Below are 25,360 nucleotides of genomic sequence, written 5' to 3'. Positions count from 1 at the left end.
TCTCTGATCAAAATAAAATTGAATTAGAAATCAATAACAGAAAGATATATGAAGAATCTCTGAATATTTAAAAACTAAATGATACACTTCTAAGTTGGTCAAGTTATTTTGAACTGGATGAACATGATAATGCAAGATATCAAAATTTGTGGATTTCAGTTGAAGCAGTGCTTAGAGAGAAATTTATACCATGAAAGGCTATATTAGAAAATAAGAAATGTCTCACATCAATAATCTAAACTCCTACCTTAAGAAACTATAAAGTAAAAGCAAATTAAGCCCAAGATAAGAAGAGGGAAGGAAATAATAAAGATAACAGCAAAAATCAATAAAATGTAAAATATAAACACAGTAGAGAAAATCAGTGTGACCAAAGCTAGTCCTTTGAGACAATAAATAAAACTGATAAACCTCTAACAAGACTGATCAAGAAAAAAAGAAAGAAGAAACATCAGGAAAGAGGTGACACCACCATAGATTCTACAAATAATAAGGGATAAAAAAAATTATAAACAATTTTAAGCCAATAATTTAGGTAAAATGGACAAATCTTTAAAAGACATAAACTACCAAAGCTCACTCAAAAAGAAAGAGATAACTTGAAGTGCCCAATATCAAAGATATTAAAGAATTTGTAGTTAAAAACCTTCCCACAAAGAAAACTCTAGGACTAGATGGCTTTTCTGATAAATTTGACCAAACTTTGAAGTAAGAAATAATACCAGTTCTATACAAACATTTCCAGAAAAATTAAAATGAGGGAATACTTTACAACTCCATCTGTGTGCCAGCATTACACTGATACCAAAACCAGTCAAAGTCATTACAAAACTATAGACCAGTATCCTGCAGAAACATATACACAAAATTCTTGACAAATTTTAGCAAATCAAACTTAGTAATATATTTAAACGATATTACATCATGGCCATGTGGAATTTATCCAAGGATCACAAAGCTGGATTAGCACTTGAAAATCAATGTAATTCACCATATTAAAAAACAAAAAACCATACAATTATCTCAGTATACACAGAAAAATGCATTAAATAAAATTCAACATCCATTCTTAATGTTTAAAGAAACTCTTTGCAAACTATCCATAGAAGAGAACATCCTCAGACTGATAAAGGGCATCTATGAAAAAACCCACAGCTAACAGTATACTGAATATTGAAAGACTTGACACTTCTCCCCTAAAAGAAGGAATAAGGTAAAGATATCCACCCTTGACACTTCTATTCAACACTGTACTGGAGGCCATATTCAACATGATGAGGAGTGAAAAAGAAACAAAAGACATACAGATTAGAAACAGATATTTTATTACCAGGCTACATGATCATCTCTGTAGAAAATCATAAGGGATCTACAAAAAAAAATACTAGAAGTGACAAGTGAGTTTAGCAAGGTTGAAGGATACAAGGTCAATATACGGAAATCTATTGTACCCTAGCAACAGACAAAAGGAAATTGAAAATTTAAAAAATATTATTTTCAATAGCATCAAATAATATAAAATACTCAAGAATAAATTTGACAAATTATGTGGAAGACACATACACAGCATTGCTGAGAGAATTTAAAAAGACCTAAATAAATGGAGAGCTATACCATGTTTATGGATTAGAAGGCTCAATATTGTTAAGATATCAGTTCTCTCTAAGTTGGTCTATAGAATCGTCACAGTCACAAAAAAAAATTTCAGCAGACTTCTTTGTGGATATTTACAAGTTGATTCTAAAATTTACATAGATTTAAAAGGATCTACACATGCCAAAAACAACTTTGATAAAGAACAAAAAACAAACTACCAGGTTTTAAAATTCATTATAAAGGTAGAATAATCAAGACATTGCAGTATTGGTATAAAGACAGACATATATTATCAATGGAAGAGAAAAGAGCCTGTAAATAGACCAACATATAGGGTCAGTTGAATTTTGACAATGTGGAAAACTTTTTCAACAAATAGTCCTGAAACAATGGGATGACTATGTGCAAAACATTTGACCTCAGCCCTTATCTCACACTATAAACAAAAATTGACTCAAAATGGGTCAAAGATTTAAAACAGTAAAATTCCTAGCAGAACACACAGTAGAAACTCTAAGTGGCTTTGCATTTGGCAAAAAAATTCTAAATAGAATACAATAAGCACAAACTATAAAAGCAAAATGGATAATTGGACTTCATCAAAATGAAACATTATTACTCCCCAAAAACACTGTTACAAAAATGAAAAAGCAAACTACAGATTGGGGAAAGTATTTGCAAATCACATATCCAATAAAGAGCTTATATAAAGAACTCTTATAACTCAATAATAAGAACACAAACAATGCAATTTAAATAGGCAAAAGAGGAAAATAGACACTTCACAAAAGAAGAAATACAGATGGCAAATGAATACATGAAAAGACCCTCAACATCATTAGTCATTATAGAAATGCAAATCAAAACCACAATGAGATATCACTATACTCCCATTAGAATGTCTAAAATGAAGAAGACTGACCACACCAATTTTGGTAAGGATGTGGAACAACTGGAACTTTCATTCAGTTCTGGTGGGAATATAAAATGTTGTATCCACTTTGGAAAACAGTCTAGCAGTTTATTAAAAAGTTGGAAATACCTTACAACCCACTCATTCCTCTCCTAAGATATTTACCCAAGAGAAATGAAGGCATATGTCCATGCAATGACCCACAAATGTTCATTGAAGTTTTATTAAAAATAGCCTTAAATTGTAAACAACACAAATGTTCATCATCAGGTAAAGGGATAAATAATTTGTGGCATATTTGTACACAATGAAATGCTATTCAGCAATTTAAAAGAGCAAACTCTTGACACATGCACAACACGGATGAATCTCAGAATAATTATCTTGAGTCAAATAAGCTAGACAACAAAGAGTAGAAAGCAGCAGGGGACTTTGATCAAGATGGCAGAGTAGGAAGATCCTTAGCTCACCTCCTCCCACAGAAACACCAAAACTACAACTACTTATGAACCACCATCAATGAGAATGACCTGAAGACTAGCAGAACAGATTTTCCACAACTAAGGATACAGAGAAAAAGACACATCAAGATGGGTAGGAAGGGCAGAGATACAGTCTAGTCAGGACACACATCTCTGCACAGCAACCCTCAAGTGGGAAGGATATCACAACCATGGAGGTCCTTCCAGATGAGCAAGGGGCCTGAGCTCCACATTGGGCTCGCCAGCCCAGGGAACCTGCACCAGGAAGATGAGCCCCAATAATGTCTGGCTTTGAAAACCTGCAGGGCTTATGTTCAGGAGAGCCAGAGGGCTATAAGAAACCAAGACTCTGCTCTTACAAAGGTGCATGCACAAATGTGCTTGCTCCAAGTCCCAGTGAAAAGGCAACAATTTGACAAGTGCCTGGGTTATGTGTGAAGAAGATTCATTGACTAATTTTAGGGCATGTGCTGGAGGGGCAGGGATCTGTTGGAACATTCTCTGGTCACAGAAGCACTGGCAGGTGCCATTCTTTTTATTCTCCTTCTACTTAGCTGACTGGGTCCTGGTGGGTACCATTTCTGACACTCTCCATCTACCTTTCAAGCACCTTTCACCCTGCAGCATTCCCCCATAGATCCACCCCAGCTGATGCCCCTCCAAAGCAGCCCTTGCCCCACCCTACCCAGCAGGCAGCCCTGGCCAACACCAGAGCCACTCCAAAGTGTCCCCCACCCAGGGAGGCTGGCCTTGCATACCAGTGTACCTGCAGCAATCATGGTCCAGGCACAACAAGAAGGTGCACACAGCCTACATAGGGGACACACCTGGAACACCTGGCTCTGGTGACCAAAGAGAATTGCACTACTAGGTTTCAGAGGACACCTTCTACATAAGGACATCCCTTCAAGACTGGGAGACATAGCTGATCTACCTAATACATAGAAACAAACACAGAGTGTTAGGTGAAATGAAGAGATAAAGGAATATGTTCCAAACAAAAGAATAAGACAAAGTCTCATAAAAAGAACTAAATGAAATGAGGATAAGCAATCTACTAGATAAAGAATTCAAAGTAATGGTCATAAAGATGCTTACCAAACTCGAGAGAAGTATGGATGAACACAGCGAAAGCTTCAACAAAAAGAAAGAAGACGTAAAAAGAACCAATAAGAGCTAAAGAATAAAATAACTTAAATTAAAAATACACTAGAGGGAATCAACAGCAGATTAGATGATGGAGAAGAATAGATCAGTGGTCTAGAAGGTAGTGTAGTGGAAATCACCTAATTGGAACAACAAAAAGAAAACAAATTTTTAAAAAATGAGGACAGCTTAAAGGACCTCTGGTACAACATCAAGCATACTAACATCAACATTATAGGGGTCCCAGAAGGATAAGAGTGAGAGAAAGGAACAGAAAATTTATTTGAAGAAACAATGGCTGAAAAATTCTCCAACTTGGTGAAAGAAACAGACATCCAAATTCAGGAAGCACAGAGAGTCCCACACAAGAGGAACCCACAGACACCCACGGCAAGACACATTATAATTAAAATGTCAAAAGTTAAAGATAAAGAGAGAATTTTAAAAGCAGCAAGAGAAAAACAACTAGTTACGTACTGAGGAACCCTCATAAGACTACCAGCTGATTTTTCAGCAGAAACTTTACAAGCAAGAAGGGAGTGGCATCATATATTCAAAGTGCTAGAAGGAAAAAACTTACAACCAAGAATACTCTACCCAGCAACGTTTTCATTAAGAATTGAAGGAGAGGGGCTGGCCCCGTGGCCGAGTGGTTAAGTTCGCACGCTCCGCTGCAGGCGGCCCAGTGTTTCGTCGGTTCGAATCCTGGGCGCGGACATGGCACTGCTCGTCAGACCACGCTGAGGCAGCGTCCCACATGCCACAACTAGAAGAATGCACAACTATGTACCGGGGGGCTTTGGGGAGAAAAAGGAAAAAATAAAAAAATCTTTAAAAAAAAAAAAAGAATTGAAGGAGAGATAAAGAGTTTCTCAGAAAAGCACTATTAAAGGAGATTATCACCACTGAACCTGCCTTACAAGAAATGTTAAAGGGACTTCTTTAAATGCAAAAAAAAAAGGCCATGACTAGAAATAAGGAAATTATGAAAGAATAAAATCTCACTGGTGATGGCAAACACATAGTAACGATAGTGGTTCAACCATCCATGTAGCTAGTTTGAAGGTTAAAAGACAAAAGTAGAAAAACCTATATCTATAATAGTTAAGGGATACAGAAAACAAAAAGATGTAAAATATGATGGTAACAACATAAAACATGAGGCAGGTAGTAAAAATGTAGTGCTTTTAGAACGCACTTAAAGTTAAGCGACCACCAACTTAAAATAGCCTGCTTTATATATAGCTTGTTATATATGAACTTCACGGTAAGCACCAATCAATAACCTGTAATAGATACACAAAAAGTAAAAAGAAAATAATACAAACATAACACTAAAGAAAGTCATCAAATTACAAGGGAAAAGAGCAGGAGAAGAAGAAAAGAACAGAGAGGAACTACAAAACAGCAGAAAACAATTGAAAAAATGGTAATAAATACATACCTATCAATAATTATTTTAAGTGTAAATGCACTAAATGCTCCAATCAAAAGACATAGGGTGGCTGAATGGATAAAAAACCAAGACCCACATATACGCTGCCTACAGGAGACTTGCTTCAGAGCTAAAGACACACCCAGACTGAAAGAGATGGAAAAAGATATTCCATGCAAATGGAAATGGAAAGAAAACTAGGTAGCAGTATTTACATCAGACAAAATAGACTTTAAAACAAAGACTGTAACAAGAGACAAAGAAGGACATTACATAATGATAAAGGGATCAACCCAACAAGAGGATATAACACTTGTAAATATCTATGCACCCAACATATCGACACCTAAATACATAAAGCAAATAGCAACAGACATAAAGGGAGAAATTGACAGTAATACAATAATAGTAGGGGACTTTAACACCCAATTTACATTAATGGATAGATCATCAAGACAAAATCAACAAGGAAACATTGGCCTTAAATGATAAATTAGACCAGTTGGATTTAATGGATATGTACATAACATTCCATCCAAAACCAGCAGAATAAGCATTCTTTTCATGTGCACATGGAACATTCTTCAGGATAGATCACACGTAAGGCCATAAAACAAGTCTCGATAAATTTAAGAAAATTGAAATCATATCCAGCATCTTTTCTGACCACAATGCTATGAAACTAGAAATCAATTACAAGAAGAAAACTGGAAGAAAAAAAAAACACGTGGAGGCCAAACAGCATGCTACTAAACAACCAATGGATCAACAAAGAAATCAAAGAGGAAATAAAAAAATACCTTGGTACAAATGAAAATGGAAACAATGTTCAAAAATCTACTAGACACAGCAAAGAGAGAAGTTTATAGTGATACAGACCTACCTCAGGGAACAATAAAAATTTCAAATAAACAATCTAACCTTACACCTAAGGAAACTAGAAAAAGAAGAACAAAGCCCAAAGTTAGCAGACGGAAGGAATTAAGATCAGAGCAGAAATAAATGAAATGGAGACTTAAAAAAAACTGTAAAAAGATCAATGAAACTAAGATCTAGTTCTTTGAAAAGATACACAAAACCGATGAACCTTTAGCCAGACTCATTCAAGAAAAAACAGAGAGGGCCCAAAACAATAAAATCAGGAGGGAAAGAGAAGATGTTACAACCAAAACCACAGAAATGCAAAGGATCATAAGAGATTACTACAAACAATTATATGTCAAAAAATTGGACAACTTAGAAAAAATGGATACATTTTTAGAAACATACAATTTTCTAAGACTGAATCAGGAAGAAATAGAAAACCTGAACAGACCAATTACTAGTAATAAAATTTAATCAGTAATCAAAACCTTCCAACAAATAAATGTCCAAGACCAGATGGCTTCACAGGTGAATTCTACCATACATTTAAATAAGAGTTTATAGCTATCATTCTCAAACTATTTCAAAAACTCGAAGAGGAAAGAATGCTTCTAAACTCATTAGATGATGCTAGCATTACTCTAATACCAAAACCAGGCAAAGACACATGTAAAAAATTACAGTCCCATATCCCTGATGAACAAAGATGCAAAAATCCTCAACAAAATATTAGCAAACCAAATTCAACAATACATTAAAAGGATCATACACCATATCAAGTGGGATTCATCCCAGGGATGAAGGATGGTTTAATATTTGCAAATGAATCAATGTGGTACACCACATTAATGAAATGAAGGATAAAAATCATATGATCACCTCAGATGCAGAAAAAGCATTTGACAAAATTCAACATCCATTTATGATAAAAACTTTCAACAAAGTGGGTATATAAGGAACATACCTCAACATATATGGGGCAAATATGTAAAACACACAGCTAACATCATACTCAATGGTGAAAAGCTGAAAGTATTCCCTCTAAGATCAGGAACAAGACAATGATGTCTACTCACGACTTTTATAGTACCCGAAGTCCTAGTCACAAAATCAGACAAGAGAAAGAAATAAAGGGCATCTAAATTGGAAAGGAAGAAGTGAAAATGTCACTATTTGCAGATGACATGATTCTATATGTAGAAAACCGTAAGACTACCAAAAAAATATATTAGAGTTAAGAAAGGAATTGAGTCAAGTTGCAAGATACAAAATCAATATACAGAAATCTGTGGTATTTCTATGCACTAATAACAAACAATAAGAAAGAGAAAATAAGAAAACAATCCCATTTACAATTGCACCAAAAAGAATAAAATACCTAGGAATAAATTTAACCAAGGAGGTGAGAGACCTGTACTCTCAAAACTGTAAGATATTGATGGTAGAAATTGAAGATGACATAAATAAATGAAAAGATATACTGTGCTCATAGATCAGAAGAATTAATATCGTTAAAATGTCCATACTGGGGCCAGCCCCGTGGCCGAGTGGTTAAGTTCACATGCTCTGCTTTGGCAGCCCGGGGTTTCACCAGTTCAGATCCTGGGCACGGACGTGGCACCACTCATCAAGCCATTTTGAGGTGGTGTCCCACATATCACAGCCAGAAGGTCCAACAACTAGAATATACAACTAGGTACTGACGGCTTTGAGGAAAAGAAGAAGAAGAAAAAAAGAAGACTGGCAACACATGTTAGCTAAGGTGTCAATCTTTAAAACAGAAAAAAGTCCGTACTACCCTAAGCAATCTACAGATTCAGTGAAATTCTTTTTTGGGGAGGTGGGGGGTGGGGGGTGGGAGATTATCCCTGAGCTAACTGCTGCCAATCCTTCTCTTTTCGCTGAGGAAGACTGACCCTGAGCTAACACCCATGCCCATCTTCCTCTGCTTTATATGTGGGATGCCTACCACAGCATGGCATGCCATGCGGTGCCATGTCCACACCCAGGATCCGAACCAGCGAATCCCCGGCCACCGAAGCAGAACGTGTGCACTTAACCGCTGCGCAACCGGCTGGCCCTCAGTGAAATTCTTATAAAAAAACCAATGGCATTTTTCACACAACTAGAACAAAGAACCCTAAAATTTCTATGAAACCACAACAAACCCTGAATAGCCAAAGCAATCTTGAGAAAGAAAAACAAAGCTGGAGGTATCACGCTCCCCGGTTTCAAACTATACTGCAAAGCTGTAGTAATCAAAATTGTATGGTACTGGCATAAAAAAGACACATAGATTAATGAAACAGAATAAAGAGCTCAGAAATAAACCCATGCTTATATGGTCAATTAATTTACAAGAAAGGAGGGAGGAATATACAATGAAGAAAGGACAGTCTCTTCAATAAATGATACTGGGAAAACCGGACAGCTACATGCAAAAGAATGAAACTGGACCACTTTCTTACACCATATACAAAAATAAACTCAAAATGGATTAAAGACTTAAATGTAAGACCTGAAACCATAAACTCCTAGAAGAAAACATAGTCAGTCAGTAAGCTCTTTGACATTGGTCTTAGCCATATTATTTTTTGGATCTGTCTCTTCAGACAAAGGCAAAAATAAACAAATGAAAATATGTCAAACTAAAAACCTTTTGCACAACACAGGAAACTATCAACAAAACAAAAAGATAATCTACTGAATGGGAAAAGATATTTGCAAATATTATATCTGATAAGGGGTTAATATCCAAAATATACAAAAAACGCATACACTTAATATCAAAAAATAAACAATTAGATTAAAAAATGGGCAGAAGACCTGGACAGACATTCTTCCAAAGAAGACATACAGATGGCCAACAGACACGTGAAAAGATACTCAGTACCACTAGTCATCAGGGAAATGCAAATCATAACCACAATGAGGTATAACCTCACACCTGTCAGAATGGCTATTATCAAAAAGACAAGAAATAAGTATTGGCAAGGATATGGAGAAAAGGCAACCCTTGTACCCTGTTGGTGGGAATGTAAATTGGTGTAGCCATTATGGAAAACAGTATGAAGGTTCCTCAAAAAATTAAAAATAGAACTACCATATGATCCAATGATTCTACTTCTGGGCATTTATCTGAAAAAAACAAAAACACTAATTCAAAAAGATATATGCACTCCTATGTTCATTTCACCATTATTTACAATAGCCAAGATATGGAAGTAGCCTAAGTGCCCATCAATAGATGAATAGATAAAGAAGATGTGGTGTATATTTACAATGGAATATTACTCAGCCATAAAAACAACAAAATCTTGCCATTTGCAACAACATGGATGGACTTAGAGGGTATTATGCTAAATGAAATAAGTCAGGCAGAGAAAAACAGATGCTGTATGATTTCACTTATGTGTGGAATCTAAAAACAAAACCAAGAAATAAACAAAACAGAAACAAACTCATAGATACAAAGAACAAACTGGTGGTCGCCAGAGGGGAGAGGATAGGAAGATGAATGAAATAGGTGAAGGGGATTAAGAGGTGCAGTTACAAAATAAGTAAGTCATGGGGATGTAATGTACAGCATAGGGAATATAGTCAATAATATTGCAATAACTTTGTATGATGACAGATGGTTACTAGACTTGTCATGGTGATCATTTTTTAATATATATATAAATGTCAAATCACTGTTATTCACTTGAAACTAATATATATTTTATGTCAATTATACTTCAATAAAAAAGAGTGCATACTGAGTTCATTTATATAAACTTCTAGAAAATGCAAATTAATCTATGTTGACAAAAAGCAGATCAACGGTTGCTTAGGGACAGTATAGGGGATGTTTGGTTTACAAAGGGGTATCTTGAAACTTTTGTTAGGATGGATATGTTTATTATCTTGATTGGGATGATAGTTTCATGGATGTATACATGTGTCAAAACTCAAGAAAATGTTTATTTAATATATATGTACAATTTATTGTATGCCTCAATAAAGCTGTATTTCAAAATAAGATCATGACTAAAGAGTAATCATGGTGAGTTCAGTGCCTTTGGAGCGGTATGACTGAAGGCCAGATCATACCAGCCTGAGAAGAGAATAGGAAGTGAGGATGTAGAGATTGAGTATAAATCATTGATTTTAAAAACTTAAAAGATGCGTAGAGCTTTAATAGTAGATGAAGGTGGCAATGGCATCAAGAAAATATTTTTAAAGAAGAGGGACAGTTAAGTATGTTAATAATTTAAGGTAAGGGGACTAGTAGGGAAGGAGAGAATGAAGATTCAGGATAGAGAACAGATAATATTGTAAGCAAGGTTTTAGGGAAGATGGGAAGGGGAAGGGACTAGGAGAGGATACAGAACAAGGGTGAAGAAACTATAAAATGAAGGTCATTTCTTCTGAGACTGAGGAGAAATATGAAGTGATGGCTGGTGAAGCTAAAGAGATCTTTGTAGATTTGGGGATGAGGAGTTGAGGGTGGCTTCAATTTCCTTTAGGAAATAAGAGTCTAACTGATGGTTGAGGGGTGGAGAGAGAATAGAATGAAGGGAGCCGTTACTTGAGGGGAGTGATGAAGAAACTTGGGATATAATTGGGAAGGGAAAGGAAGAAAGAGATGACCTGGGGCTTTTGAAAGGATTGCTGAGTAGCCTGAGGGCCTAGCTGAGGTTTAAAACTGACTGTTATAGGCACCAATGTTTGGGGTGCTGCTCCTTTCTCCCAAAGTGGACATTATTGCATTTGAGAAATCAGATGTTTGGAGGGATCCAAGGCCGAGGCTAAATAGCACTGACATAGTATTTGGAAGGCAAGGAGATTAAGATGCAGTCAGTGCTAAACAAATGTGCCCCATAATCCTGGCTGGTCAAGGAAGGAATTGAAGAGAAAAGGAAGGATTTGAGGTACTGGAGGTCTCAGTGAGGCCAAAGCAGATGACATGGAACTCAGCCATTGCCAGGAGATTTTGGTCACAATGGGATATTGGAGTTGAATCTCTTAGGAGTAAAGCCATGTCCAGGGGCATCAAATGGCTGACGACGGTTGAGGTAGTAAGAGGTTAAAGGTCAGGGAGGTGGTAGACCAGGGTATGTGGGATGGGTCTACCATGTGGATATTGTTGAGGTCACTTAGGATGATGGCAGGACCTGGGATGTCAAGGAAGCCTGAGAGCTAGTCCTCAGAAAATGAGGAAGAGTGACCAAGATTTCAGGAAATGATAATCACAAAGAGAGGTAGACATTGGTATAACAGACTACCCAATGCCTTGAGAGCATCATGCCTTCATATCTCATGCAAAGGTAATACTACTACTGAAAAGATTCGTCCTAATTTGATTAAATTGTTGAGGCAGAGTTTTTCAATGCAGCCAATTTTATTTTTCTCTTATGCCAGTTTTTGGAAGAGTTGGTTTGAACACTTAGCTCATTGCATCTCTGAGAGAATGAATTAAGATAATGGATTTAAAGTTCTCAGCACAGAGCCGAGCACCTAGTAAGTGATTAGTAAACAGAAGCTGTGACTATTAATATTATTATACTGTTGATTTATGTTACCCATTAAGTAATGTTATCCCTTTGTGGAGTTCCTCCTATGGGCTAGGGGTTTTCCCTCTGAGCTACAAGGCACAGTTCTGTCTCTGCAAATGCCAAATCCTCAGACATCTAGAGACAACCAAGACATCCCTCCTCTCTAGGCAAAATATTCCCAATTCTTCCATTTCTCCAAGGACCCCCTTTCCAGAATCCCAATGAAAGAATATATAACAAGCTCAGTCATGGGGCCTGATACACAAGTTCTCTGTATATCTTCTTTCTCTTCCCCACTGCACTGGTGACCATTCGTAGCCCCAACCCCTAAAAAGGTGGCACAGGTGTGACTATATGTTGATTGATTGACTTCAAAATGTCAATGCTAGGTTAAGTTTTGAGAATCTAGAAAATTGATTGACTATGAATTCTCTGAAAATTGGGGATCAAGGGTTTTGGGTTTTCTAACTCAGTTCTAGGTTTACAGAGGATATTCAATAATGTTCCTTAAAATGAAAAAAATCCTGGTTCCATGTCATCTCTTATTTTATTAGTAAAATCCAATGGGCAAAGAACATATTTTATGCTTAAAGTCAATTAACTGGGATATCCACTCAGAATTATGATTTTGGAACTTTCATGGTACACCAAGTGCATTTTATTCATAAGTGTCTCATTATCTCTCTCCCACCAGAATGGAACGCAGTGAGCTAGGCAAGCCAATTTTGACAGTGATTGCATGCCCCATCCCCATCAGCTTTCAAACCGCACTCTATTGTCACACGCAAGGGAGAAAAATAACACCGCACAATGGAGTGGGGGGGATGGGGTTATCAGGATAATTTCTCTCAGACTGATGGGCACCTAGGCATGGGAGAGTGAGAGTCAGTTAAATCTTAGACTTTCAGTTCCCATTTAGAAAAGTCTCTCTACCCCCAAACCCCCAAGCTAGCACAATCTCTAATCTCCAAGTTTCTCTGATCAACACAACCTCTACTCTCACTCTTCCCATTCACAACTATTTTTCCTCCATCCAGCTCCTCATTTTGGAAGAACTTTCTCTCTGTCCCAAATAATTTTCTTTTTCAACCATGCCTGCTTCCTACCACCTCCATCCCTACACAAGCCAGACAGTAGCATCCACACCATGCATCATTTATCTACCTTTTGGGGGCTGAATACTCCTGAATTGAATTTTGAGATGCTCTTCTTCAGAGATCACTGTCCTGCCTACACACAACCTTCCACCATTGCAATGTCTTTGTAAAAAATTATGCACCACTTCAGACCTCATTCTCATTCTGAAAATAAGGTAAGGCTTGATTTTAGAATCCAATCTCTCATTTCTGTAGAAATCATCTTGACAGCTTGCACACCATTCCTATGAACCTGAAGTAGGCATAGAGGTTTCTTCATCTGCAGAATTAAAAAGTCCATATCTTAAAGGCCAGAAAAGATTTCTTGTTTATTTATGAGAACGAGCATTGAAACACTATAATAGACCCTTTAAATTTATAAATATTTTTCTGGTTAGTTTGACCTCAGGATTCACAGACTTGAGTCACTCATATTCCTTGGTTAATGGTGCACAGTGTTCATTACAAGGACTCTCTTTTTTGTTTTAATTAATTTTATTTTTCCTCTTTATTTCTCACCTCCAATGCCATTTTCTTTCTGCCCTCATAGACATCCGTTATAATATACTTAATAAACATCCTTTCAATCTATCACCTATATATTTATTTAGATACATGTGTGATCTTGAAATTTTATACTGTTTTTTGCATAAATTGTATTGCACTATGAAATTCCCTTTACTAGTTTTTCACTCAACATCATTTTTGTTTAAGATCTATTCATGTTGCTTTGAGTGTATTGTTATGGACTGAATGTTTATGTTCCCCCAAAATTCATATGTTGAAGCCCTAAACCTCAATGCGATGGTAGTTGGAGTTGGGGCCCTTTGGGAAGTAATTAGAGTTAGATGAGGTCATGAAGGTGGGGACCTCATGCTGAGATTAGTGCTCTTATAAGAAGAGACACCAGAGAGCTTGCTTTCTCTTTCTCTACCGCATGAGGACACAGGGAAAAGACAGCCATCTACAAGTCAGGAAGAGAGCCCTCACCTTACTGAAAATGACCATGCCATCACCCTGATCTTGGACTTCCAGCCTTCAGAACTGTGAAACAATAAATGTCTGTTATTTAAGCTGCCCAGTCTATAGTATTTTGTTACGGTAGACTGAGCTGACTAAAACAAGTATCTAGACTATTAGTTCTGATCTTACATGGTATTCTCATCATGTGCATATATCACATTTTACTTAGCCAGTCCCCTAGTTATAGATATCTAGGTTGCCTTCATTGCTATCACAAAAAAAAGATTTCATAAACAACCTTGCACACGTCCCTTAATGGATCTGTTCCAGAATTATAAACTTGGTCATAGGGTTTATGCACATTTAATTTCATTAAACTCCTCCAGATTACTCTCCAGAGTGGCTGTACCAGTTCACATTCTCACCAGCAGTACATGAGAATATATGATTCTCCATATTGTTATCTGCTCATAATATTATCTGACTTTTTTTTCCTTTTTTAAAAATTGGCACCTAACATCTGTTGCCAATCCCTTTTTTTTCCTTCTTCTTCTTCTCCCCAAAGTCCCCCAGTACATAGTGAGTGCCTCTGGTTGTGCTATGTGGGATGCTGCCACAGCATGGCCTGACTAGTGGTGCCCCGTCTGCACCCGGGATCTGAACGAGCAAAACCCTGGGCCACCAAAGCGAAGCACACGGACTTAACCACTTGGCCACAGGGCCGGACCCCTGACTTTCTAAATTTGCCATTTGAATGTTTGTTAAGCAATATCTCACAGTTTTTCAAATTCACATTTGTCTGAGTACTACTGCAATTGAACATTTTCCCATAAGTTCAGATTTCCTATTCTGTGAAATGCCAATTCAAATATTTTGCTCATTTTCTACTGAGTAGATTTTTTTGTTGTTTGTAGATTTTGAAAGATTTATGTTTTATATGTTATTAATAACTCCATCTACTTCCAAAGTGGATTTGAGGCAGATTAACATAAAAATTTAGAGAAATAGGGCACATGAATAAAGATCAAAATGATAGGAAAACCATGTAGAAATATCTATCCAAGTGCTTTGTCTATTTTTTAAATCAGGTTGTTTGATTTTTTGCTATTGGATTTTAGGAGTTCCTTACACATTTTGGATATTAACCTCTTATCAGATATATAATATGAAAATATTTTCTCCCAGTGTATAGGTTACCTTTTCATTCTATTGATTGTTTCCTTTGCTGTGCAGAAGCATTTTAGTTTGATGTAGTCCCCACTTACCTATTTTTGCTTTTATTGCTTGTGCTTTTGGTGTCATATCCAAAAAATCATTGCCAAGACCAAAGTCAAGAAGTTTTTTCCCTGTGTTTTCTTCTAGGAATTTCACAGATAGGCACTGAAATGTTTATTAAGATTGTAGATCTCATGTTAAGTGTTCTTGCCACACGCAAAAAGAGAGACACAAGGAAACTTTTGGATGTGATGGATATGTCTGTTACCTTTATTGTGGTGATGGTTTCACAGGCATATACATGTATCCAAACTCATTGAATTGTATACATTAAATATATGCCACTTTTTCTATGTCAATTATAACCTCAATGAAGCTGTTATTTTAAAAAAATGTAGAGAAAGGCAGAACCAAGAATGAAGTATTTACCTCTACCTAACCAAGGATGAAATAGTTACTTCTATCTAACATAACTCTGAGTCTCTTGGCATCCAAGACAAAAAAGAAAAGATGATTCATTTACTCAACAAATGTTTTATGTTGAATCTTTAAGGATTTAAATTTCCTTGGTCTCTTGGCTGAGTCTGAAGATAGAAAATAAATGTGGTTTTGAGACAATAATCTGACTAAATCAAGTCTACAAAATACAATCATTAGAACAACACTAGAGAAAATATTCTTTGGGGCTGAATCATCTCACTAATCATCATATCTGCAAAAAGCTTTTGAAGCGTTTGCTTTGGTATGAAAAATATTTTCAAGACGTTGATTTTTAAGTTTTTTTAAAAAACACTTTTGTTTTGAATAGTGGGAAGCAGAATGCATAAAATCATTTTGAAAATGTTTTCTCAAAACACTGTGATGCTAAACAGTGTTTAAAGAATTCTGATTTCCAAATGTTGACTTCAAATGGCCATGAAAATTGCACTCCTCGGTGACAAATGAGTCTTCAACTCCTATACTGGGGCCAGCTTGCCTAGGCTCCTGAAGGAAGGCTGCACAGAGTCAGTCTTCCAAGGGGGAGTCCTCTTTGGGGACCTGGATCACTAGAAGTTAAACCTATGGACAATAAAAAAACATGCTTGGGGGTTTAGAGGCAGAGTCCAAAGACTAATGGTCACTGCTAGTGTCTCGAGTGTCTACTAGAGAACGGTAGAGGGATAAGTGAAAAAGTGGCCCCTTGGGCTTCAACAGTAAATTTGGGGGTTCTGCTACCTGTTCAGCTGGAGTAGGTGAGGTTTTGCAAGCCACTCAGCTAACCATGGTTGACTAATATTTTTGGATCTTCATAAATCCTAGTATCCCAAAGCAGGAAAAAAGAGTCAGCAAATACCATTGTGTACTGTGTTCCGGGCCTTGTGGCAGGCACTTGACATATGTTGTTGTATTCAATGTTCTCAGCAATCCCACGAGGTAGACAGTAGTATTATTCCCATTCTATAGATGAAGAAACTAAGGCTTAAAGACTTATGTGACATCCCCAAGGTCTCATGGCTGATAAGTGAGGAAAGTATAGCTAGAAGTGAAGTCCAAAAACTCTAAAACCTATGCTTTTAACCATTTCACTATATTGCCTTCCTCCTCTCCAATCAGCAGTGGGATTTGTAATTGATATCATTATATTCATTATATTAATAGCATTTTATATTAGCATTGTCCTTTACTGCTTACCAAGCAGTTTACATCCTTGTCTCCCCAATAGATTATAACTCCTTAACGGTATGAGCTGCCTTTTATACTTCACTTGTACCCCAATAGTGCCTAATACAGCTCTAGGAACTTAGAAGGCAAAGAAGGAAGGAAAGGACTAATATTTATTCAGTACACACTATGTCCCAGGCACTATCCTGAGCATTTTATATGCTTTCTCTCATTAAACTTCACACCCCTATAATGTAAGTGCTATTAGTATTCCTGTTATATAGACAAGGAAACTGAGGCTTAAAGAGTCTAAATGGCTTGCTCAGAAAGAGGTCAGGCACAAAAGAGTGCATTCTGTATAATTCCATTTACATGAAGTTTAAAAACAAGCAAAGCTACTGTATGGTGATAGAGGATATAAGAGTAGCTACCTCTCTAGGGGGTACTGACTGTGAAAGGTCATGAAGGAGTCTCCTGGGATGGTGGAAATGTTCTATATTTTGATCTTGGAGATGCTTACATGAGTGTATGCATCTGTAAAAATTCATCACATTATACACTTAAGATTGATGCACTTTTTTGAATATAAATTGAACCTCAATTAAAAACAAACAAGGGGCCAGCCCCATGGTGTAGTGGTTGAGTTCGGCACACTCCACTTCAGCAGCCCAGGTTTGTAGGTTCAGATCCCAGGTGCAAACCTACACCACTCATCAGCCATGCTGTGGTGACAACCCACATACGTGGGGGTTGTGGAGGAATATTGGCACAGATATTAGCTCAGGGCTAATCTTCCTCAAGCAAAAAAAAACAGAGGAAGATTGGCAACAGATGTTAGTTCAGGGCTAATCTTCCTTAGTAAAAAGAAAACCAAAACCATAATTCTTTAAAAATTACTTCCTTAGAGTACCATGACTAGTAAATGGTAGAACTGAAATTTGAACCCAGGTCCATGTGCGTCAACTCTCAGGCTTCCAAAATCCCTTCCTCCTTTCACTTCTGACATTTTTATGAGTATCAGTTTAGTCCTCCTCTAGATAGTTTTCACTTCTCCTCACAGTTTCTCTAGCTGAACATGAGCTGTGAGAAAAGTGTTCACTCAATACCCCACCCTCCAGTGCCCTCCATGTCCCTCACTCAACACATGAGCTTCCTTTTAATCAAGGTACCATATTTTAAGCCTCATGATGTCAATCACTCAAGCAGAGGCATCTATCAAATAGCCTTTAGTAATTAAAAGCTGGTGATGTTGAAATAACTCTTCTACTTACCTTCTAATGATTGGAGAGTTTTGTAACCATATACTGGAAGCAATAATAAACAGCTTCAACTTAGTTAATCTATTCAATCTCATCAGTATTTATTGGTCAAATATTCTGCATAAGCCATTGTGCTTGGTCCAGTGAAGACTACAAAGATGACAATGACAGAGTACATGACAGAGTACAGAGTACATGACAGAGTACAGAGACAATGACATGGGGAGCTCTAAATCAAGTTGGGGAGGTAGATGTGCATGGGTAGCTCTCCTCTGCCAGAAGATAGAATGCTCTTGTTAGCATTATACAGCTGCAAAATGCTACAGTAATGGAGGGGGAGACATTGATTTTAATGGTGGTAAGGTAGGGTGTATCAGGGAAGGCTTCCCAAAGAACATGGCTTTGAACTGAGCCATGAAATGGGACTTGAACTGGATAATCTTCAGACACATCCCTGAGTCCTCTCTATCTCTTTCTCTCATGCCCTATATCCAAACTATCCATATGTCTGTTGGCTGTGCATTCAAAATATATCTTGTCCAACCACTCTCTCCTCACTTCCACTACTAACACTCTGGACCAAGCCGTGATCATTTGTCACGTGGCCTACTGTGCTAGCTTTCTAACTGAGTTCTCCCCTTCCACTCTTGACCCAAGATTTTCTTTATCAGGGTTCACAGATCTATTAAAAACATCAATCAATTGTTGTAATTTGCCTACATATAAATCTTTTGTTGGCTTTCAATTTTATTTAGAATAATATCTCAACTCTTTACTGTAGTCTCCATAACCCCACATGATCTGGCCCCTGCCTAGCTCTCTGACCTTGTCTTCTCTCCATCTCCTTGCTCGTTATGCTTAACCACATTGGCCTCCTTACATTTCCTGAAACTTGCCAAGCACATTCCTGCATCAGGACCTTTGCACTCCTAGTTCCATTTGCTTGGAATACTTCATCCTTCACCTCATTCCGGTCTCTGTTCGTATGTCACCTCCTCAGAGAGGTCCTCCCCAAAGTCCCCAGCTAAACTAGGAACCTCCTCTGCTGTTCTCTATTACTTTGCCCTGCTTCATCTTTCTTCATAGCACTTATCACTACTTGACATTTGCTTATATAAGTATATGTCCATTGAGTTATTGACTATCTTCCCCACTAGAATATAAGCTCCACCAAAGCAGGAGTTTTTGTCTGTTTTGTTCACTGCTAAATTTCCAGTGCCTAGAACACTGCCTGGTAAGTAGGTGCTGAATGAATAACTGCTGAATGTATAGTCAGAGATGGAGGGAAAATACATTCCTGGTGGAAAATTCATTCGTGCATTCATTCCAAACAGTGTAAGGTATGTCAGGAAAGGTGAACCTGACATATGTGGTCCCTATCCTCACAGACTTCCCAGCCTACAAAACAAGCAATTACGAACTGTGGGATAAATTATTTGATAGGGATGAACACTGTGGGCTGTGGGAGCACATGGGAGGACCACACTACAATGACTAGCACAGTGACTGGCCCCTGGTATTTATTCATTCGTTTATTCATCTACTAAGCATTTGTTGAGCACCTCCTCTTTGAAAAACATGGTGCTTGGCAAAGGGAATTAATTAGCTAACAAGATGACTCAGTTCCTCCTCTCGCATAGCTCACAGTCAAGTAGAGGAGACATATGATCAATGTTTGGATATAGAAAGATAAAGGTGAAGGGTTGTGAATAGAAAGGAAGCAAGAAGCTTGAGGCAAAGCTAGCTGGGAAGAGGCTGTTGCAATAATCCAGCCACAAAAGATGGGGCCAGAGGAGTTGGGGGATGGGAAGGAGGGGTGTGACCTTGCCCATGACCAGTCAAGTAAGATATGGCCATTTTCCCGAAGGCACCCTTAACATGGTCTGAAGAACCCCATATCGCGCTTTTTACTCTGTCTCGCATCCCACCATCATGCATGCTAGTTTCTCAATCAGGAGTCCCCATTAATCTTTCCTGACGTTTCATGAGGTCCTCAACACTGTTATATTCCATTGCACAGAGCTTAAATCTTCCACTGGAAATAAAAATGGTGTGTGGAGGTGTTTCCCGAATGCAAGGCAGGCTTTATTAGGCCTACTGAGCAGTGAAGTGGAAGGGAGGTGGAAGGCAGACAGAAGCCAAGAGGGATGTGAGAGGAGGAAGGCCCCTCCCTTGAACCAGCCAACTGGGACAAAAGAGCCTGATCCAGGGCTGAGTTTCCAGGGCCCCATTCCATTTCAGATGACTTATTTAGGCATGACTTTATTTATACCCCTGCCTTATTCCACACTGCCTTCTGATCTGGTCTGTTGATCCCCTTCCCTCCCCTCACCCTTTCAAATTAAAGGTCATCAGGATAGATTTCCTTGGGGGCCCTGGCTACACCTGTTTCTTGCACGTGCTCAAATGGGAAAATGGCCAAGGACTAAATACAACTCCTTCATCATTGGGGAGAAAACTGAGACCCAGAGAAGTTGGTGAAACAGTTCAAGGTCACACAGCTAAAAAATTGCTAAATCCTGCTTTTGCCTAGATGTGAGCCTAGGGCTTCTGATATTCATAGTTTGGGGATAACATTTTATGGTTCGAATGACAGGAACTTACTTCCCAGTGGAGATCTGTCCTAAATGAAGTGAGAATGTCATTTGCCGGGAAAAGAGGATTCCCAAGTTGAGTTGCATTCAACTTTGCAAGAAGCCAGGATTTTAAGTGTGACAGTGTGGGAAACGGGTATGCACATGCCTATGTGGTGATTTCTGTCAATTCCACACACATGCACCCACGCGTGCACACTTGTTCAGTATTCAGCTGCCCAGAAAACTGGGCCAATCGCTAGTGCAAGAAGCTCTTTTTAGGATGTGGTAACCATTTGAAGCCTGATCCCATAGTGTTCTTTAGGGCTTCGAAGTGGGTGAGAGGTGACCTCATCATCTGAGCCTCCTCCTGTCCAACTGCAAGCCTCAGCCTTTCCTTTTCTCCCTCTCACTCCCCCTACTATCTCTCATTTTATCTGTCACACTTTGTTGCTCTGGTCTCTGTCACACTTAGTCTGTTTCTTTCCTCTATCCCTTGCTCTCTCCTCTTTTTTCTCTATCTCTGTCTTTCTCTCTTTGCCATCTCTGTCTGTATCTCTCGGTGTCTCTCTCTTTCTCTCTCTCTCCATCACGTTTTTTTTTTTTGTCTTACTCACCTGCCCACCCTCTGTCTCTCTCACCTTCCCTTCCTCTCTCTTTTCCAAGAAGCCCTCAAAGAATCCCAGGCTTCTAAGCAGACCAGCTAGAACTGCCCTATTCAGCTCTTAACTGGCTATCTTCCTTAATCATTCCATAAAAATAAGGCACATTTCCAACCTAGATTAAAATACTCCCTGGGAGAAAAACAAGTCTTTGCTCCTGGGTACCCCCTGCCAGGACTTGGCATAGGATTGGGAACACACCAGGCCCTCAGAGAATACCCATTGCCTTGCCTTAGCCCACCCTATTGACTGTTCAGCAATCATAAAGCTATTCTTAACCCCAATTATCACCACTTTGGAGCTGAAATAATTCACAGCAGCTGGGAAGAAGAAGAACCTCGCAGAGTGCAATGAGCCCATATGCTTCAAAAGGTCTTCAACTCTCCTCCGACCCCCACCAGCAGTACATCATTTGTCCCAGGGCCTGGCCTCCTGGAGTCAAAGTAGGCCAGACATGAGCAAGGGTATTCTGGTCTGATTCCCATAATACCTGTCACCCCAGTCCCCTCACCATCCTACCTACAGCTTTTCACTATAATCAGATCCTAGTACTAGTCTTAGTCTTGCCACTTACTAGTTGTGTGGGCTCACATTTAATGTTTGTCTCCCCCATTAGACAGTGGGCTCCATGTGACCAAAGTCTGTACCTGTCTTTTTAACATTATATACTCAGCACCTAGCACACTGTTTGGCACAGAGTGGCCATGCAATACACATTTGTTGAATAAATCAGCAAATAAACCAATTATGCTCTGTAAATCTCCATTTTCTGTCCTGTAGGATGGGCAAAATACCAACTACATCCTAGGACTCTAAGAAGAGGGAAAGACAATATATGTAAAGTGACTCACATACAACAGGTGCTCAATAAATGCAAGAACCTTGCAGTGTTGTTGGGAGGACAAAATAAGATGACACATATAGGACTGACCAGCACAGTGCCTGGCACAGAGGAGGCCCTCAATAAATGTCCATGCCCTTCCATGCCTTTGTCAACAGCCTGCAGCCAAAGCTGCGGGGGGGGACCAGCTGGGAGTGAGCCCCCTCCTAACTGCCTTTGGGAATGGGGGCCTGTGCCCTCTAGTAGCCTCTTTCGACAGCCCTAAGCGGGTGGACACTTAGACTATAGTCCCCAAGGCCCTGTCTTCAGCCCCTGCCCAGGCTTTCCTGGCTAATTAGATGAGTAACGGTGTTTACTGTCTCTGGCTGGGCAGCTGACGGATGGTCGAGGCTGCAGATCATTAACCTTTCCCGGGTTCCCAAATGTTCTCATTAAGGAGCCCTGTCCTATGTCTTTTTTCAGCCCAGAGCTGAAGGCTGCAGGGCTGGCTGGCAGGTTGGGACGTGACTGCAGCAGTTCTGGGCAGAGTTCTCTACTACAGCCACAAGGATTCTGTCTGCTCATTTTCCCCCTTGTCCCTTTCTTCAGAAAGCCTCCTCCTAGAGATATATGCTCTTGGGAAACCCCTACCAAGAATATATCACCTTTCTTGTCTCCTCTATATCTCACGAGGGTGGAATGATCAATTTGGGACTTGAAGAGCTGCTGGAAAGACCCTCAGAACTCTAGGACGTAGGTAATAGATCCTCAGGACACCTGAGGCTTACCCTGATTCTGCCTCTAATTGGCACTGTGACTTTGGACAAACTACCTTGCCTCTCTCTGCCCTGTTTCCCTACCTTTGGAATGAGACTCTTTGCTCTTGAAGGGCTCTTATAGCTCTTAGGATCTCTATTTCAGAGGCAGGGGTGGTAGCATATTACTATAAGACAGGACTCAAGAGATGGAGCTCACAAATGATGACCCCTCTCCAGTCCACCAGCCTGTCTAGTTTCTATTTAAGGGGACTCTACTTCCTCGATGTTTCTCAAAAGGTCCATACACAGGATCCCCTGTGATCACAGAGGCATACCATGTGATGAGACTGTAGGGAAGGGAGACCAAACTGCTGGTGGTCAGGATTACTATGAAAGGTAGTGACTGGTTTGGGGAAGCTGAGCATGTAGCAGGACAGAGTATGGAGGACAGCTATAAATAAACAAATAAATTCTGTAAGCACTCATGGCAGAAATGTGCTTCTGGGTTCTGCATAACACTAATTGCATGCCTCTGGATGAGTTGCTTAATCCTTCTCGGCCTTAGTTTCTTTAACTGTAAAATAGAAATAATAACAACCAGAGTGGTTTAGAATATTCAATGAGACAATGGATGTAAAACTCCTAGCTCAGAGCCTGCATTTTCTCAAAGGGAGTCAGAACTCACCCCATTTTATCTTAATCAAGCCATCTCCTTCTCCTTGAAATTGAAGGGGCAAAATTTTAGCACAGTTTCTCTCAATCTTTCCCCAACAGTCAGCCACAGAGGCTTGAAATACTCACCAGAAGAGCCATTCTTTGAAGACCTATGGTACATGTGTATTTTAGCTGGGTAAATTTAGTAATGGATGGGAAGATGGAATAGAGTGAGCTAACACATTTGCAGAAAGAAGTTTATCTGATTAGCCTTTTAGTACCCAGAGCATAGGGATGGGACACAAACCAGAGAAGTGTAAATGACCAAGATGAGTCATGAAAAGGCTGAAATATAGGACATTAAAGAAGGGAATCCTCCATGGCTCTTCCTTTCCCTCTCCCCTCATCGTATCCAATCCATTATGGAGTCCTGTCTACCTCCCTGGATAGCTCATTTATCTTAAACTCAATACATCCAAAACCAAACTCACAGTCCCACCGCCAACCTGCTCCTCCTCCCTCAGATCTCCATTTTAATGAATGGCCTCATCATCTACTGTAAGTCCTACATAAGACAGTTGACCACATCTTTCACTCATTCTTCTCCCTATAGTCCATAGTCAGTCTCCACACCCAGTATATTCCACATCCAAAATATGTCTCAAATCTGTCCACTTCTCTCTGTCTTCACTTTCAATGCCCAGGCTGTACTCCAGGCCAATTGAATCAGAATTTCAGGAGGTAAGATTCAGGAATCAGTATTTTTTAAAGCTCCCCATATGAGTCCAACATGCAGCCAAGGATGAAAACCACTGCTCTACACATCATCCAGAGTGATATTTTCAAAACATAAATCATACCCTGTCACTCTCCTGCCAAAAACCCTTTATTGGATTGCCAATTATGCTTAGAATAAATTCCAAGCTCTTTCCTGTGGCATACAAGATCCTCTAAAAGATGGTCCCTGTTGAACTTTCTAACATCATCAATATCCTCCCCTTCTTTTGTTACGCTTCAACCATATTGGCTTTCTTTTTGTACTTCCAATATACCAAATTCATTCCCATCTCAAGGACTGACATTAACTGTCTCAGTATTCCCAAGCTCAAAGGCCAACCTTGAGGTCCCTGCTCCATTCGAAGGAGAGAACTGTCTTGTCTGTGCGAGGGAGGAAGGTAAACCCAAAGAACAGTGCAGAAGCTTGGATTTTTCCCTTGAACTTTTCCTCATCCCTTCTCCATCCAGTGCTCCACCACAGCATTTGAGCTGGTTTGTACAGTGTTTACCATACTATCTGTCACTGGTTTGAGGGCCCTCTGCTGAGCATTCCCATCTCTCCTAACAGTTTTACACTATACAATTTAGTTAAAATGTCCATCTAAAATGCAAATAAAAACCACAATGAGACACCACTACACACACACACTCCAAAATGGCTAAAATTTAAAACAATAACATCAATACCAAATGTTGGCAAGGATAAGTAGTGACTGGAACTTTCATACACTGCTGGTGGGAATACAGATATGCACAATCACTTTGGAAAATTATTTGGCAGTATATAACAAATTGAAAAAATATATAGTTACCTTATGATCCAGCTAGTCTATACATAGGTATATAGAGAAATGAGTGCATATGTCCACCAAAAACATGTACAAGAATGTTCACAGCAACATTATTTACAGTAGCCGCTAACTGTAAAT

The sequence above is a fragment of the Equus asinus genome, chromosome X, assembly GCF_041296235.1.
Source record: "Equus asinus isolate D_3611 breed Donkey chromosome X, EquAss-T2T_v2, whole genome shotgun sequence".
NCBI classification, from domain to species: domain Eukaryota; kingdom Metazoa; phylum Chordata; class Mammalia; order Perissodactyla; family Equidae; genus Equus; species Equus asinus.
This window is presented reverse-complemented; position numbering follows the sequence as displayed.